Source organism: Eumetopias jubatus, unplaced genomic scaffold (genome assembly GCF_037043125.1).
Source record: "Eumetopias jubatus isolate StellerSeaLion01/CBP00866 unplaced genomic scaffold, mEumJub1_p1.0 scaffold_8, whole genome shotgun sequence".
Classification (NCBI taxonomy): Eukaryota; Metazoa; Chordata; class Mammalia; order Carnivora; family Otariidae; genus Eumetopias; species Eumetopias jubatus.
Window position 1 is genome coordinate 6,088 of NW_028274814.1, and position 7,586 is coordinate 13,673.

The window sequence follows — 7,586 nt, forward strand, 5'->3', positions numbered from 1 at the left end:
CCAAAGCGAAAATTAACTTTTGGGACTTCATCAAGATAAAAAGCTTCTGCACAGCAAAGAAACAGTCAACAAAACAAAGACGCAACCCACAGAATGGGAGAAGATATTTGCAAATGACACTACAGATAAAGGGCTGGAATCCAAGATGTATAAAGAACTTCTCAAACTCAACACCCAAAAAACAAATAAGTCAAAAAATGGGCAGAAGACATGAACAGACACTTCTCCAAAGAAGACATATGAATGGCTAATAGACACATGAAAAAAATGTTCAACATCATTAGCCATCAGGGAAATTAAAATCAAAACCACATTGAGATACCACTTTACACCACTTAGAATGGCAAAAATTGACAAGGCAAGAAACAACAAATTTTGGAGAGGTTGTGGAGAAAGGGGAACCCTCTTACACTGTTGGTGGGAATGCCAGTTGGTACAGCCACTTTGGAAACTTGGTACTTTGGAAAACAGTGTGGAGGTGCCTCAAAAAGTTAAAAATAGAACTACCCTATGACCCAGCAATTGCACTACTGGGTATTTACCCCGAAGACACAGATGTAATGAAAAGAAGGGCCATGTGCACCCCAATGTTCTTAGCAGCAATGTCCACAGTAGCCAAACAGTGGAAGGAGCTGAGATGCCCTTCAACAGATGAATGGATAAAGAAGATGTGGTTCATATATACAATGGAATATTACTCAGCCATCAGAAAGGATGTTGCATCAACATTGATGGAACTGGAGGGGATTATGCTAAGGGAAATAGGTCAAAGCTAAGGGAAATAGGTCAAACAGAGAAAGACAATTATCTATATGGTTTCACTTATTTGTGGAACATAAGGAATAGCATGGAGGACATTAGGAGAAGGAAGGGAAAAATGAAGGGGGAGGAATTGGAGGGAGAGATGAACCATGAGAGACTATGGACTCTGAGAAACAAACTGAGGGTGGTAGAGGGGAAGAGGGTGAGGGGATTGGCTAGTCTGGTGATGGGTATTAAGGAGGGCACGTACTGCATGAAACATTGGTTTTTACACACAAGCAATGAATCATGGAACACTATATCAAAAATTAATGAAGTACTGTATGGTGACTAACACAACATAATAAAAAATATTAAAAAAAGGAACTAGATTTTGGTTTAGTTGCTTTTATCTATTGCTTTCAATTTCATGGATTCTCTTCCAATTTTTATTATTTCTATATTTCTGTTCTTTATGTTGCTCTTCTTTCTCTAGTTTGTTGACCTGGACATTTTTATTACTAATTTTAAAACTTTCTTCTTTTTTAATATATACATGTAATACTCTAAATTTTACCCTAAACCCTTTGTTATGTCTTACAAGTTTTAATGTTATTTTTTAATTTTTCAACTAGTTCAAATATTTTTATTTAATTTGAGAAGTCTGACTGGTGAATTATTTAGAAGTGTGTTAATTTCCAAATACTAAATTCCAAATATTCCAATATTATCAGGGATCTTTCTGTTACTGATTTGTAGTTTAATTTCATGTGGCCTAATAATATACCTTGTATGATTTCTATTGTCTTAAATTTGCTAAACAATAGTCTACGGCTGAGAATGTATTCTTGATTAATGTTCCATGGGTTCTTGAAAGAATGTGTATTATGTGGTTGTTGGATAGAATATTATATAAATGTCAATAAGATCAAATTGATTAATATTGCTATTCACATCAAATATATCCTTATTGATCCTCTGGCTGCTTGATCACTGAAGGGGTTGCTGAAATCTCCAACTATAGGAGTGTAATTTGTCTACTTCTACCAGTTCTTTCAGTTTTTACTTTATCTATGCTTTATGTATTTTGATGTTCTGTTGTTTGACATATACACAATTAAGATTGTTAAATATTCTTGGAGAATTGACCCTTTTATCATATGTAACGCCTTTCTTTATCCCTAACAATGTCCTTGTCTAAAGACTGCTTTGCTTGAAATTAGTATGGATACCCAGCTTTCTTTTAATGAGTGTTAATGTGTGATATCCTTTTCAATTCCTTTACTCTTGTGGGTTTCTTGTAGACAACATATTTGAATGTTTTTTTTTGTTCACTGAAAGTTTCTGTTTTCTAATATGTGTATTTAGACCATGCACATTAAAATTAAATAGTTATAAAGTTAGAGTGATATTTTACATGTGTATAACCATTCTTTTTGTTGTATTTCTCTGGTTTTAATTGAACTTTTTTTAAAGTTTTTATTCAAATTCTAGTTAGCTAACATACAGTGTAATATTAGTCTCAGGTGTACAATATAGTGATTCAGCACTTCCATACAACATCCGGTGCTCATCACAAGTGCACTCCTTAATCCCCCCAACCAACTTCCCCTTTGGTAATCATTAGTTTTTCTCTATAGTTAAGAGTCTCTTTCTTGGTTTGCCCATCTCTCTGTCTTTTTTCCTTGCTCATTTATTTTGTTTCTTAAATTCCACATATGAGCGAAATCATATGGTAATTGAACATTTTTATAGGATTCCATTTTATTTTCTTAGCATATCAATTACATTTATTTATAAAAACTCTGTTGCCCTAGAGGTTACAACATATACTGAACTAATTGAAGTCTACCTTCAAATAACACTATGACATTTCATGTATAGTACAATTAATTATAACTAAATATCTCTAATTCATCCCTTTTGTCCTTTATGACATTCTTGCCATTGATTTCACTTATTCATATGCTATCTTCACCCAATACACTGTTACTATTATTGCTTCAGTTATCTTTTAAATTAATTACAAAATCAGAAGTATAAATGATTTTTTTAATTTTCAGGTACTACTTGTCTGAAGCACTTCTCTTCCTTAGGTTAGATAAAAGTTATTTTTTGTTTTGTTTTGGTTCAGTTTGGTTTTTTGCTTGTTTGTTTGTTTCCTATCTGAAGAATTTCTTTTAACATTTCTTTCAGAGCAGGTATGCTGGCACTGAATCTCTGCCCCCACTTTTTTTTCTAAGACAGTCTTTATTTCTTTACTTTTAAGGACACCTTTACTAGATATACAATTTTAAGTTGGTGAGGTTTTTTTTTTTTAACACTTTAAATATTTCACTACACTCTCCCTTTTGGTTGTTTCTGATGGGAAATCTGTTATAATTCTTATCTGTGTTCCTCTATTTTATTTGATTTATTTTCTTTCAAACTTTTCTCTTTGCAATTGAACTATAATACACCTATATATTTTCTCTTCTTTCTTTTTCTCTTCTTCTTTCTTTCTTTCTTTCTTTCTTTCTTTCTTCTTCTGTTTTTCTTTCTTTTTCTTCTTCTTTTGGGGTGGGGTATGGGAGAGAGGGTAGTCATTCTTTTGGTGTCCTTTAGATTTCCAGATCTGTAATCTGTTATCTATCATTGATTTTAGAAAGTTCTTTGTCATTATCACTTCAAATATTTATTCTGCTCTATTCTCTCTTTCATCTCCTTCTGATATTCCCATTATGCATATGCACCTTTAGAAACTTTTCCATAGTATTTAATGTTTTGTTCTAGTTTTTTCATTCTATTTCCTCTTTGGATTTCAGTTTGGGAAGTTTCTATTGATCTTTCTTCAAGAACACTTATTATTTCTTTGGCTATGTACAGTCTATTGACAAACCTATCAAAATAATTTTTATTTTTTGTATAATTTTTAGTATCTTTAAATTCATTTTTAGAGTTTCCATCTCTCTGCTTTCATTACATATGTATGCAATGAAATTGTATATGTATGTAATGAATATATATATATATAATGTTTCTTTTTTCATATAGCTCTTAAGATATTTTATTATTATATTTTAAATTTCCTATGTGATAATGCTAACAATCTGGGTCGCATCTGAGTCTGGTTCTGAATGTGTTTTTTTCTTGCAAATGGGCATGTCTTATAATTCTGTTGTTGTTTTTAAAACCCAGACATTTTGTATTGGGTAATAAGAACTGATGTATGTAGGTATTTAGCATAAAATAAATATTAATTTGGCTAGGAGGTGGGTTGTGCTTAATATTTGCTAATGCTTTTGGGACCAGAAGCTTCAAATTCTTGTGTCTGTTTTTGTCTCTCCTCTTGACCTTGGGATACCCTAATTACATTAACTCAGAAACTGTCTGTATCTTACAACTCTTCCAGCTATAATCCACTATTAGTCATAGTGGATCCCTGCTGGTATGGTGGTGAGGTACGAGGAGGAAGATCATTCAATAATTTTATAACTAATTAATTATAATAATGATTAACAATTATAATAATTCTATAATAAATGAAATCTCAGTATTGCTGGGCCCAGGTATGGGTACATGAGAATTTCTCAAGGGGTGTAGCTTCTTTCACTTTGCTTCCTTTTCCCTTACCTGGTTGCAAGTTTCCTAATCTGTTTTCTTGAAACCTTCACCTTTTTCATATAAGTATGCACAATTATAGTTTAAAAATATTTGCTTGTTATGTATTTATATTATTACTTTTATTTTATTTTGGGATAATTGTAGATTCAAACATTGTTGTAAGAAATAATACAGATAAATTGCCTTTACTCATTTCCCCCCCCAGTGGTATCAACTTACACAATTATATTACATTATTGTAACCAGGATATTGATACTGATATAGTCAAGATACAGTACATTGCCATCATCACAAGGATCCTTCATATTTTCTTTTATATCCATATTCACTTCCCTCTCAACCCTACCCTATTCATAATCCCTGGAAATAACTAATCTGTTCTCTATTTCTATAAATTTGTCATTTAAAAAATATTATATGGACATTATCAAGATGGTGAAATAGGTTGTTCCTGACTCTTCTCCCCCTCTAAAGAGGAACAACTAACAACTACTCAAGACAAAACAACACTGAGAAAATTCTGGAACATAGGGATGAGGCTAAGGCACCCCCCAAAAGACAGAGACCAGCATAGACTGCTTTAGAGGGTAAGAGAAGCAGCTACACATTGACAATATTGCCCCTTCCCAGGACAGTGAAACATCATGTCAAGAGGTTCCTCCAGTGGGAAAAGAGAATGAAAAGGACACAACCTTCCTTGCCTGTCCAGCATTGGGGTCACTTTGTGGGAGCCCCTACTCTGGTCTAGCACTACGGGGATTGCAGAAAAATCTGTGGGGCTCAATCACTGAGAATTTGACTGTGACACACAAGGGGAAGTGGGGTTCAAACGTTCAGCACATGGGTCTTGGTAACCCGAGTTCATACCTGCAGTGCCCAGTGTTATTCCAACTAGTTGTTTTGCTCATCTGCTGAGCCATGTCAGGGGCACATTCTGATTAGGAAACTTAGCAGAGTCTAGATCTGCCTGATTTGGGTTCTTAAATAAGGACTTAGAACCCAGTTTATCCATGCCCAGGCAAGAGGCTGAATCACAGACCCCACTTGCTGTAGAGAGCATCTTCTGGTCCCATAGACCAAAAGGGCTGATAACAATTCCTGGAAGCTGGACTGCCCAGTAGTATTCCCACCAAGATGTGGGCAGACAGAGCTAATTTCACCCAGACGAAAGCCAGTACAGGGCATGATGAATTCTTGTGCTATGCCTAGGCAGGCAATCCACCATGGTAGATTAATTCATAACCAAGGATGAGGAGGGTAGCTCCTGGCCCTTCCCAAGTGGAGAATCTGTTTTGGAAATTGAGAGTGACCTAGAGTGGCCCCTCCCCCTCCCACTCAGCAAAGGAGCTAAGACATAGCCTCATCCTCTGTGAAGAGTGTTTTCCAGCCCCAGCTGATCAGAAGACTGGCAAAAACTGCTGGAAGTTGTATCTTCAAGCAGTGCTCAAACCTAAAAAAGGGCAGGTAGAGTAGACAGTTTAGAAAACAAAGCCAGTATCCCTCTTTGGCCAGAGTATTTGGGGTGTAGTCAGCTTGAGTTGAGACAACAAAGAGCTTTATCAGCTTATCTTACTGTGCCAAGGCAAGGATTCTAATTTGTAGTCCTTCTTATCACTGAATACAACCTTCAGCCTGTCCAGCCAGGGAGCCTACCCAGAGCACATGGGAAGCTGCATAGCCCATTCAACAGGCTTATAAACAGTGGTACTTTAACAGACAGCACAGCCCATGGCTTTCCCCATTTGCAGAGCAAAATCAGTAACCTCAGTTGACTAGGGAAATCAGACACACTCTGGCCTGATTTGCATCCCCAAATAATGAACCATGTAAGCCCTGGGACACATCCTACCGCCTGGCCAGGGCAGGGAAGCTATTTCATAGCCTCATCTATTACTGAATGTAGTACTTAGTCCCAACCATCTAGTAAGCCTGATCAGAGAATCTAGACAAACATGGAGGCCATCCTACAACCAACCTCACTAGTAGGGAAGCAAGCAGCAGTTCTATCTAATTGTTCTTAGTGAGTGATACAGCCCCAATCCTCATCCTCAGAGCTCAAACAAATGTTTCACTCAAATATAGAGCATGATAGCTGGACCCAAATGCCCAAAGACATTATCAGCAGACACACCCAGAAATCCGAACTGAGCTGATTGCACAAAGCAAACCTATAAACTTTAGGAGAAGAGCCTGAGTAGAGATCTACCTTCTCATACAAAGTTAAAATATAGACAAACTATTTAGGATACTCCTGAAGAAGCTTGGAACCATGACTGTAGGAGAGAGCTGGAAGAGAGTGAGTGAGCTGGTGCAAGAGAGAAATATAGAGAGTGTCTAACATAAGAACATACCATCTTCTCTTTAGTGTCGAAGAAGTCTTGCTAAACCAGATTCCTGCTGTCAACTTTGATGCAGATGATCCTCCAACAGATGAGGAAGATGAAAATGAAAATTTTGAAGAGGGGAGTGATGATGATGATTCTGTATCACCTCTTGCAGAACTAGAAAAAAATAAAAATGCAAGAGCTGAAGATCAGTCCAGGAAGGAACAAGAAGAGAAAGCTGAAGAGGAAAGAATACATATGGAAAACATTTTGAGTGGAAACCCTCTCAATCTCACTGGCCCATCACAGCCTCAGGCCAACTTTAACGTTAAAAGAAAGTAGGATGATGATGTTGTTTTCAAGAACTGTGCAAATGGTGTAGATTATCAGAAGAAAGACAGGGACCCCTGGGTGGCACAGTCAGTTAAGCATCCAACTCTTGATTTCAGCTCAGGTCATGATTTCAGGGTTGTGGAATCAAGCCCTGAGTTGGGCTGCTTGAGATTCTCTCCCTCTCCCTGCCCCTCCTGCTTGTGCTCTCTCTCTCTAAAGTAAATAAATATCTTTTTAAAAAGAAAGAAGAATGACAAAAGATTTGTAAATGATACACTGTGATCTGAATTTCACAAAAAGTTCATGGAGAAATATATAAAATAGTTGTTTCATGTGCTTAATTAAAGACCAAAAATGTAAAAAAAAAGTTAAAAATAAAAAAATTTAAGAAAACAGAGAAAAGAGAATTACATACAAAGGAATATAAGACTATTGGATTTCCCAACAGAATCTTTTCAGATCAAGAAAGAGTGGAATGACATAATAAAAACATTGAAAGAAAATTACTGTCACCCAAGAGTTCTACACCTGGGGAAGCTGTCCTAGAGAAACAAAAGAAGGGATACATCTTCCTCATCCAAAAA

General features: G+C 36.0%; 1 pseudogene; it reads left to right on the top strand.

Annotated features, from left to right (window-relative positions):
• Nucleotides 1-6,526: 6,526 nt before the first annotated feature.
• LOC148163624 (spliceosome-associated protein CWC15 homolog pseudogene) lies at nt 6,527-7,326 on the top strand (annotated as a pseudogene).
• Nucleotides 7,327-7,586: the final 260 nt, after the last annotated feature.